Raw genomic sequence first — 11184 nt, 5'->3', positions numbered from 1 at the left:
TGGAAGTGGAGGTACCAGAAGATGGAAACACCAATGAATTTTCACTGAGCAAGTATTTCTCAGAAAGAAGTCCATTAATCTAATTTAATTTCTTAACCAATTTTCCACGCAGTACAGATAAACAGTTTCCAATGTTTTCCATTTTTTCATATTTATATTCTCAAAATTATTTTCATTGGCAATTCTTTTCCATTTAAATTTTATATCACAAAATGGATTCACCCATCAGTTTTTGGTCCCTGTCATATTCTACCAATTACAGCATCTGGCATTTTGAGTTTTCTTTTGTAACCAATCCTTTCTAATAAAATTTTATAAATTCGATCAAGTAGATTTTACTCTTCTTTTGATGGTTAGTCATCAAATTTTATCAAGTTCAACCATTGCCAGTTTCATTGAGTGTTGATCGTATCTCTCAGTATTTATTTCTTAATCTATGAGAAGACTGTAAACAGTTTTATGATATAGACAGAAACAGAGACAGGGAGAGACATAGGAAGGAAAAAGGGGTGGGAAGTAGAGCAAGACAGAGAGGTAGGGAAGGGGGAGGCAGGGGAACCTTTAATGTTGATCACAAAGCATTTCCAGTCTCTGCTTTCAGAGCCCGTGATAGAGTTGCCTCCTGGCCCCCTGGTGGTTGGTGGGGCTGAGTAACTTGTTTGAACAGGAAGTTGTGAGTTGAGTGCCTGTGGTCCCACAGTTGCCTGCAGGGACCCTGGGGAGTTCTCTGGTCTCTGACCCAGCACCCAGCAACACCCTTGAGGCGACCGGCTCCATCAGTCTGAGCCTCAGAGTGAGGATCACACAGAGCAGAAGATGGACATGACATGTTTATGAGAAATAAATCTCTGCTAGCTTAGCTCAAACCACTGAAATTTGGGGTTTAATTTATAACAGCAGCATAACCCGGACTGTTTCGATTCATTGCTGTAGCTGTGTGGCTTTGGGCAAGACATTTAACCTCTGTGACTTTCAGTTTTCTCCTGTAGAAAGTAGAGAAAATAAAACCTAACTTGCTGGGCTGTTATATGGATTAGAAATACTGAATTTAAAGTGCCTGGTGTATAGGAAACCCTGGTGGCGTAGTGCTTAAGTGCTACAGCTGCTAACCAAAGGGTCGGGAGTTCCAATCCGCCAGGTGCTCCTTGGAAACTCTATGGGGCAGTTCTACCCTGTCCTATAGGGTTGCTATGAGTTGGAATCGACTCGATGGCACTGGGTTTGGTTTTTTTTGTTTGGTGTATAACAAGGAAACCCTGGGTGACGTAGTGGTTAAGAACTATGGCTGGCAGTTAGAATCCACTAGGTGCTCCTTGGAAACCATATGGGGCAGTTCTACTCTGTCCTATAGGGTCGCTATGAGCCGGAATCAACTCAACAGCAACAGGTTTGGGTATTTTGTTTTGTTTTGTTTTGTTGGTGTATAATAAATAGACAATAAATGAAAGCTACTATTTTTTATCATTATTATTAATAGTGTAGCTTAATATACTTCCCTCTGGTTTAATTTGAAATCTCAGCTATGTTGTTTTCTTTTCCTTAATTTGTTTGGATTCAACCCACCCCAGTGGCAAGAAGAAATATGTGTATGTCCCATCACCTTCAGGATGTTGGAGGACACAGCTCTCCCTTTCCCCGAGGAAAGCCATGTTGCTATCAAGTCAATGCCAGACTCACAGCAACTTTCATGTTACCAGGTAGAAACCCCAGGTCCTGCTCACCGTGACTTGTATCAGCCAATGAACGAGAGACCAAGGTGGGAGAGTGGAAAAGTACCTTTATTTCATTGCACAAGGAAGGGAAGCAGTCGGGGCTGTTGCCGTCAAAACTGTTCAGCAAGGGTTAGGGGAAAGGTTATTCTTAAGGAGTTTACTAGTAGGAAGTTCATGCAAGTTACATCAGCAACATTCTTACTCATACTACGCAGGCACAATGGGGTTTACATATAACTTCATCCATCAACAGGATTTTAATGTAAAGTTACAGGCTGTGCCAAGCAAAGGAAACAGGATTCTAATGCAAAGCTTCAGGCCAAGCTAAGCAAGCTGCTTGAGGCAGTAGAATTTTCCACAGCCTGGGGACCTCTGTCTTACAGTGACCCTCTAGGACAGAGTAGAAATGCCCTGTAGGGTTTCCAAGGCTATAATCTTTTTAGAAGCAGTTTGCCACGTCTCAGCAGAGTGGCTGGTGGGTTTGAATCACCGTCCTTTTGGATAGCAGCCCAGTGCTTAACCACTGTGCCAGCAGAGCTTCTGCTCAAATCCTGGGTCTATCAGCTGCCAGCTCTATCACTTAGGTGCTGAAATCTAGCTCTGGAGCCTTGAGCAAATTATTTAACCCCTCTAAGCTTCAGTTTCTTCATTTATAAAATGAGACTAATAATAGTAAATCCACTTCTCTTCACTATCCACAGAAAAGATGGAATGAGTTGCTAAATTGAAAGTGCTTAGAACAGGATTCAATAAATGTTTGCTATTGCTACCTTTGTCAAGTCAGAATCAACCTGACAGCAATGGGTTTGGCTTTTTTGTTTTTGTTTTAGAGGCCTTTGGATTTTAATAAAGGGTATGAAACAAGGGCAATGTGTGCCCCTATGGAAAGGCCCTCTAATGCTGGAATTTCACACATAGTGCCACACTGGTGGGGGTCATAATTTGGGGGGTAGGATATGTCCTGTGCAGGAAGCTGCTCCCCTAGGGCTGTAGGGTCAGGGGGAATGAAGTTAAAAGCAGGCCAGACTGTTCTTAACACATCAGGGGGCAGTCAGGTGCCAGGTTTTTGGGCCTCTGAGACTCAGCCCACCATTGCACAAAGCCCAGGTTACTCCCCAGGACTCCAGTGAGAACCCCAGCACCCACTGGAACAATCCTCACCCTGAGAGGAGCAATGGTGGCTCTGCGAGCTGTATTGTAAATCTGGAGTTAATAAAATGAGACAGATTTGTTGGATAAAACGTCTGAGGACATTTAAGCCCTTGCCATGCAAGGGGTTAGGAAAATTAGAATCATTTTGGCTTATAGCAATGATCCAAAATTAATCCCATCTCAGCAGCTGTGCATTGGAAAGAAAGAGCCCTGGCTTGGAAGTACAAACTAGACTATGAGCTTCTTGAAGTAGGAATGCATCTGATTGGCTGGCACACAGTAGGTCCCCAATAAGAGTTAATTGGATGTGGTCACGAAGCTTGTTTTCCAGTCCTTGCTCTGCAGCTAACCAGCAGGCTAACCCCAGGCAATTTGCCTCTTGCCCACAGCTTAGTTTTCTTACCTGCCTCTGGAATTGACGATACCTGAGATTCCATTCAGCAACAAGTCTATCTATTCCCAACCTGAGAGCTTGCCAGTCACTAAGGGAGGCCCTCAGGCCTCACCCTCCTCACCCACTGTGGGAGACCACCTGCCTGAAGTGGGGAGTGGCATGCATGGTGGCCTGGAGTCTTGGGCGGGGCAAGTGGTTTGCAATTGACTAAAAGCTGTTGGTTCAAACTCACCCAACAACACCACAGAAGAAAGAACTGGCAATCTGTTTCCATGAAGAAGACTATGGCCAACAAACCCCTATGGAACAGTTCTATACAGTAACACATGGGGTCATCATGAGTCAGATTAGACTTGAAGGCAATCAGTTTGGTTTTTATGAATGGTGGTAAGGCAGGGTTCCACGCTCCTTTCCTTTTGACAGCTCAAGAGTGAGGCCTCAGACACCTTGCAGAAAGAATGAATCTGGGGAGGCTAAGGAATTGAGCCAAAACTGTCAGGAGAAATGGAAATGCAAAGTAAGTCAGGGCAATCAGCTTGCCAGGGAGAGACTGAGAGGCAACAGAGGAGGGGGAGAGCCAGAAACCACGAGGGCGCGGGTCACTCAGCATTGTGGTTGGGGAAAGGGCAGGTAGAGCTGGCAATGTCAGCTGAGAGGTTGGTACAGGCTGGGAAGAGCTCAGCATTTCATGTCTCTGCTTAGTGGCCTAGGGAAGACAGGGAAAGCTGAGCTATCAACCCCATCTTCTCCTTCCTCACTTTCTGAGAGTCCTAGGGGACAGGACAAACTTCTTAAATTCTGGACCTAAGAAGTCAGACACAGTCCCCTCCCACAGTGGATGATAAACACCACATACAATTTCCTTGACTTCCTCTCCACTAGAAAGTTCTACACCTATACTGTTTATGCCTTCTTTTATTCTGACGGTGCTGTCATTTAGCCTTTCTGGTTCCCTGTTGCAATTGTTTTGGTTTTGGATAGTCCTTGACAGTTCTTTTCCTAGGTTGGTATCTGGCCGGTACAATCTTGCATTCTAGATTCAGGCTGTGGTCTGATGTTGTTTGTTCTCAGATCGAAGGACTGCCTTTAATAATTCTTCTAAGATTGGTTTAGTTTTTACATACTCCCTTAATTTCTGTTTATCTGGAAATGTCCTAATTTCACCATCGTATTTGAATGAAAGTTTTGTAGGATATATTATTCTTGGTTGGCAATTTTTTTCTTTGAAGGTTTTATATATGTCATCCCATTGCCTTCTTGCCTGCATGGTTTCTGCCAAATAATCAGAGCTTAGTCTTATGTTTCTCCTCTGTACGTGACTTTTTGTTTTTCTCGAGCTGCTCTCAGGATTTTTAATTTTGTCTTTGCTTCTAGCAAGTGTGATTACGGTATGTTTTTCTTTTGGGGTCTATCCTATAAGGGGTTCATTGAGCTTCTTGGATGGTCAGCTTTTCATCATTCAGGATATTAGGGAATTTTTCTGTCCACACTTCTTCAGTGATTCTCTCTGTGTTTTCCATTTTCTCTCCCTGTTCTGGAACTCTGATTGCTCGCAAATTTTTGCTTTTGATTGTATCCCATACAATTCTCAGGGTTTCTTCATTTTCCTCATTTTTCCTCAAACAGAGTTGTTTCCAAGTGTTTGTCTTCAATTTCACTGATTCTGTCTTCCATCTTTTCAAATCTGCTCCTCAAGCCTTCTATGACAATGTCCATTTCTCAAATCTTGTTGTATATCTTTTGGATTTCTAATTGTTGTTTTTGTGTGATTTCTAGTTGTGAATTTATTTTAGCATTTTGTTCCTGTACTACTTTCCTGAATTTTTCAATTTTTTTGTCTGTATTTTCCATGAATTTGTCTGCCTTTTCCAAAAATATGTCTATTTTTTCTTCATTTTTGTCTGCTTTTTGCTTCAACTCTTGAATTTCTCTGAATATTGGAGATTTGAATTCCCTCTCAGGTAGTTCTAGTGCATTTTCTTCTACTGGAAACTTATCTGGTGTTTTATTTTGGATGCCTACTGAACCCATCCTGTCCTATTTTTTAAATATGTTTTGATATTATCTGCTGTCTTCAGGGTATTCAATAGCTATTTTCTTCATTGTAGATTTGTTTGTTTTGTCCTGCTTTTTTGTTTTACTTGGTTATGTCTGAGCAGGCGGGCTGTGCATCCTTTGTTGTTTGCTCATCTGTAGTCACGATATTTTCACCTCCTTCTGCAATGGGCAGGACCAGTCATTCAGCTATGGTGCAGCAGGGCAGGTCCACCTGAAGGGAAGAGGCTGGGATGGGTCATTTGCGGCATGTGCTAGGGCCAACAGGGCAGGCCAGGAATCAGTACTGGGCAGGTTCCCATAGGCCATGGCTGTACTGCTCAGGGGTGCGATGTTCAGTGCACGGTGCAGGTAGGCAGGAAAGAAGGGGGAGGTTGTGATGTGTGGAGCTAACAGACAGGAGAGAAAAACAGGAGCCTCAAACAAAAAGAAAAAAGCGGGGGGGGGCTTGCTGTTGGAGTGGATAGATGAGAAACCAAGAAATGGAGAAAAGCAAAATTTAAAAAAAGAAAGAAAGAAAAAATAACTAGACAAAAATTTGGTAAAGTAAAGCCCGAGTCCTGGAGTTCCACCAGTGGGGCTGCCAAGACCGGGGAAGTGGTTCCCGGGGTGTGCAGTATAGCCTGTCTACAGGGGGTATAGATGTCACACAGCACCATGTATTCAGGAGACAGGAAAAGAAGATAAGTGTAGAGAGATGAGAACTGAGAAATGAAGACAGAAAGGGAAAAAGAGAAAGTAAAAAGAAATGCCCCCAGGGATCCCACCTATGCAGCTGCACATATGGGGGTGGGGGTGGCTCCTAAGCCGTGTAGTGCAGCCCAGCTAGAATGGGTTCCCAAGCTGCAAAAAGAAAAAGAAAACAAACAAACAATACAGAACACAGCAAAATAAGGGAGGGGGAAGCCCCAGGGATCCCACCAGCGTGGTGTCACAGGCCAGGGGAGTGGTTCCCCAGTCGAGCCTGGCTTCATAGCCATTCAGGAAGAAGCAAAGATGGGACACGGAGCCAAATGTTCCAGAGAAAGGAACAGGAGGTGATAGGAGGCACAGAAGAAACCAAAAGAGACGGAAAGAACCAACACCAGCTCAAGGGCCCTGCCCTTGTGGGCTGGGTGAATCCAAGCAGCCTGAGGTCAAAGCAGTTGCCACCCAGCCAAGAGACTGGCTGGCGGGAAGCAGAGGAGGCTGAAGGGGGGGCGGGGAGCAGGGATTAGGAATGTGTATCTCGCTGGTTACTAGGTGCTGTGTCTCTTGCTGGGAACTTCATGAAGCTGCTTTCCCTTACTCCCTGTCAGCCGATCTCCGACGTGGGTGGGGCGAATCCAAGTGGCAGGGATGCTACACTTCCTGGCAGGCCAAGCCACAGCAGCCAGCCGGGAAGCTCAAAGCTCGGAGGTAAAGTAGCCCAGAGAGAATGGGGGGTGGAAAAGTGTGTATCGCTGGTGACTGGGTGGTCTGTCTCCTGCTGGGAGTTCGGCAAAGCTGCTTTCCTGTGTTCCCTGTCTGCCAATCCCAGACAGGAGTCCAAGATGGCAGATCCACGCTCTGTTAGCGATGGGGCCCTCCACACGTATCTCTCCTCGCTGTCTGTCCTCTGTCAGTTTCTTATTCCGTTTGGTGCTTGACTACGCTCTTTATCTCCTCAGTTGACACTTCAGGTTCCAGGAATGACATTTGTCTCTGTTTTACTTAGTTTTTCAGGTCTTTGCTGTGGAGGGACAGAGTGGTGCTTCTGTCTATGGCAACATGTTGGCCAGAAGTGACATCCCATACAATTTCAACTAGAATCAAATCAATAACTTAATTAAACGAGATTTTGTTTCATCTACATTGGGAAGCATTCATTAAACTGACGTTTGCTTTGGGGGATATTAAGTTTGGAGGACTGCTCTGCTCTGCTCTGCAGCTGGGAGCTCAGGATGGTGGTAGAGAAGGTAAGTTTAAGCACTCTGTCCAGAAGGTGCCATAGAAAAGGTAGGGAGTGCGCCTGCTATAGAATAGGAGGGAGGGGGAGACATACTGGAACTGGAAGGGTCCGTAATATGGGAAGGCTTGGGTGATAAAAATGCTTACTGTGCTTAGCTGCTAACAGAAAGGTTGGCGGTTCAAGTCCACCCAGAGGCGCCTCAGAAAAGAGGCCTGATAATCTAGTTCTGAAAAATCAACCACTGGAAACTCTATGGGTTATAGTTCTACTCTCACAAACATGGGGTCGCCATGAGTCAAAGTTGACTCAGTGGCAACAGTTATTTCTGGTCTGGTAAAGGTAGCTTTCCACAATGACACAGAAGAGGTGAAACCTTCCCTCCATGGGGATCAGTTCATCTTGAATTCTAAAAAATCATCTTGAATTCTAGACTCAGGTTAGATAGACTTTTGCAGTATACAGAAATATTGAGAGGCATGAGACTCCCTTTTCTGTGGGAACAAGACAGTAGTCCTTGATTTCCCTTTAATTTGGTTTGCATAAGGGAAGCTTTCTTCTTCCAAGTCTTGAGTTTTAAATAGAAACTGGAAGGGGAAAATCCCTGTCTTTATTCAATGAAAATTGTAATACTAATTTTCACCTCATATTTCAACTATTTTGATATTACAGAATTGTGATGATAGATTGTGAAGAACACTGGGGTAGGAGGACACACCTGAGTCAGGTAGAAAGAACCTAAAAGGTTTTGCATATCTGAGACCTTAATCAGCACATGGTAATTATCTCTGCTCCACAAATGAGCTAATAATTTACTTGTCCCAACGATCCGATGAAGTGGGATTATTATTACACTCATTGGACAGATGAGGCTCAGAGATATTAAGGAACATTAATATCTCTCTGAGAGAGAGAGAGAGATTTTATTGGTTCTGTTTCTTATAAGAACACTGACTCACCCTCAGACTTAGAAAAGTGTCTGTCATCCACAAACTCAACATTCACCTTCACCATCTGATACTTCATCTCTCTGAAATCACTCAGGTTATCCCTAGCTCAGGTTCCCTTCATAATTTTAGGGGAAGTAATGATTTTTTTTTTTAATGATAGCAGTTCCATAAGCACAGCCTTGAATTTTTCTGCCTAGTACTGTAGATCCAGCCTTGGTGAGTCCAACACCAACCAGCCAGATTCTACTATAAACTTCAGTAGTTCCATGAACTTGGCCTAACACCTACAAGAGTGAGGCATCTCTGCTAAAGTATACCACTGCCTGGTTTCAGAAGACCCTCTCCTCTTGCCTCCGTACAAAGCCCTGACTATTGCTTGCACTCCACCAAACTCACCCTACCCTTCTCCTTGGCCCTTTAAACTTTGAGCACATCTCTCTGAAAATTTTCTCTCCTCCTGACCAGCTGAAACTTTCCTCCAGAAAATGTATGTCTTGAGAACTTTGTGAACTCCTCCTGATGGGGCTGTTGAAGAGGAGCTTAGTGGACAGGCTGAAGAGATTAGGGGTAGCCAGAGTGATCAAGACTTCTGATGCCCAGGAGAATGGAAGATGCCAAGAGGCAGAAATTCATCTTCAAAGACCTGTTTCTGAAACTTATTTAAATGCAGGTCAAAGTTTTATCATGGAGCAGTGGTAGTTTAGTGGTAGAATTCTCACCTTCCATGCAGGAGACCCAAGTTTGATACCTGGCCAATGCCCCTCATACACCGCCACCACCAGCCTGTCTTTGGAGTCTTGCATGTTGCTATGATACTGAACAGATTTCATCAGAGCTTCCAGACTAAGACGGACTAGGAAGAAAGGCCTGATGATCTACTTCCAAAAATCAGCCAGTGAAAACCTTATGAATCACAACAGTCCAATCCACAACCAATCATGGGGATGGTGTAGGACTGGGCAGCATTTCTTTTCATTGTGCATGGAATCACCATGAGTCAGGGCCAACTCGGGGGCAGCTAACAACAATAGCAAGAAGCTGTTTGTTGGGTGGGTTTGAAAGGAATTGGGGTCTTCCAGTCATGATGCATAGCTTTGGAATTCCAGTTTGCACAGACTCACCCAAGATGGACATCCTGTAGGAAGACTGAGGCTCAGCAGTTGGCTGACCTCTTGTACAAATTAGCATGTGAACGCTAGTCATGCAGTGACACCTGTAGGCTGGTCTGATATGAGAAGAGAAATGTTGCAGAAGGATCATGCATGTGGTAAGAAGAAAGTAGAGGAATGGGAACAGAACTGTGATGAGGCCCTGAAGGATGAAGTCTGGTAACTGGAGAACGTATATGAAATCTCCATGAGTATTTGCAGATCCGAAAAAAAAAACCATCGCTGTCAAGTCGATTATGACTCATAATGAATCTATAGGACAGAGTAGAACTGCCCCATATAGTTTCCAAGGAGGACCTGGTGGATTCAAACTGCCAATCTTTTGGTTAGCAGCCGGAGCTCTTTACCACTACACCACCGGGTTTTCCATTTGCAGACAACAAATAAATAAATAACACACTCCTTCAGTTGGGTTTTCTTGTGTTAAAAAAGTGAATAGAAAAAGAGTTAGTGAGTAGTTCCTCTTTTCCTATTATTTAGCAGGGATTGGGTAAAATACATATCATTTCTTCCTCATGTGCTAAGTAGAATTAGCTTATAAAGCCATGTGGCCTTGGAGTTTTTTTAATGGAAAGAAAGTGGAAGTTTAATTGTAGATCCAATTTTTTTTAAGTTGTTGGAATATGCATCCATTTTTATTTTTGTAAGGATTTGTTAACTTCGTCCACATTTTCAAGTTCATTGGCATAAAGTTGTTCATAATATCATTTAAAAATTCATTTTAACTTTTTAATTGTAATATGAAACACAGATACAGAAAATGACACAAATGTACAGCTTAGTGACTTTTGGTAAGACAAACACCCTTGTAACTACCTCAGGTCAAAAAATAGGACTCTGAGAGTTACCCTAAAAGTCTCTCCACATGCCCCATTCTTGTCACAGTCCCTACCCTCCCTCTAAAAGTAACCACCATCCTGGTTCTCATAATAATCACTTCCGTATGTTTCTTTAAGATTTTGTCACTCAAGAACGCATCCTGAAACAGTATAATTTAGCCTTGCTGATTTTTTAAAATTGGCCTGTCTTTTAAGCCTCTTTCAACCTACAGGTTTTCCCCTCCACTCCTTCTCCTCATAATATACCTGTTGAAGAGCACAGGGCGTTTGACCTACAGAGTTCCTCACGGTCTGGCTATGCTACGTGCATAATCGTGAGCAGATCAACAAGTTCCTCTGTCCTCTGAAAATTCTACGGATCGGTTGTGGATCCAGAGACTGTTTCAGATTCAGGTTAGATCCCTTTGGCAAGACTGCAAGTTGGGTTGTGTTCTTTCATCAGGAAGCACATAACGTTTTGTTTTGTTTTTGGTTTTTCCGGTTTTGTTTTATTGCCATTGATTGCAGATTCATTAATTCACTGGTGGTTGCAAAATGATGACACTAATTCTATAATTTCATTCATTAGCTAGAATAGTTTTATAAGTAGATGCCTCCCTCATCTACTACTTGATTACTCAGTGACATATTTAATATAGAGAAGACAGGATAAGCATTTGTTTCTTATCATATATTGACCAGTTTTCAAAGTAATGAATTGGTTCCCTGTCATCTTCTAAAGGTGACCAATTTTTTGTATTATATGAACTCAAGTATTTAACATATTTTATGGGTTTTGATCCATTGCAATTTTTTAAAAAAAAACTCAAATTGTGCCATGTATGGCCAGAGGAGACCTCTTCACATTGCCTCTTGTGTCCTTATGATATGACAATAGCAGCACTGTTAGCTTCTTTTATTCTCTGTGTGCTCTGAGCTCTCTATATACATTTCCTGCTCAAGAAAAGGAATCAGTCATTTCTCTAAAAAGCCCTGAATAATTTGAG

The sequence above is a fragment of the Elephas maximus genome, chromosome 3 (assembly GCF_024166365.1).
Source record: "Elephas maximus indicus isolate mEleMax1 chromosome 3, mEleMax1 primary haplotype, whole genome shotgun sequence".
Lineage (NCBI taxonomy): Eukaryota > Metazoa > Chordata > Mammalia > Proboscidea > Elephantidae > Elephas > Elephas maximus.
Note: the sequence above shows the minus strand (reverse complement) of the source record.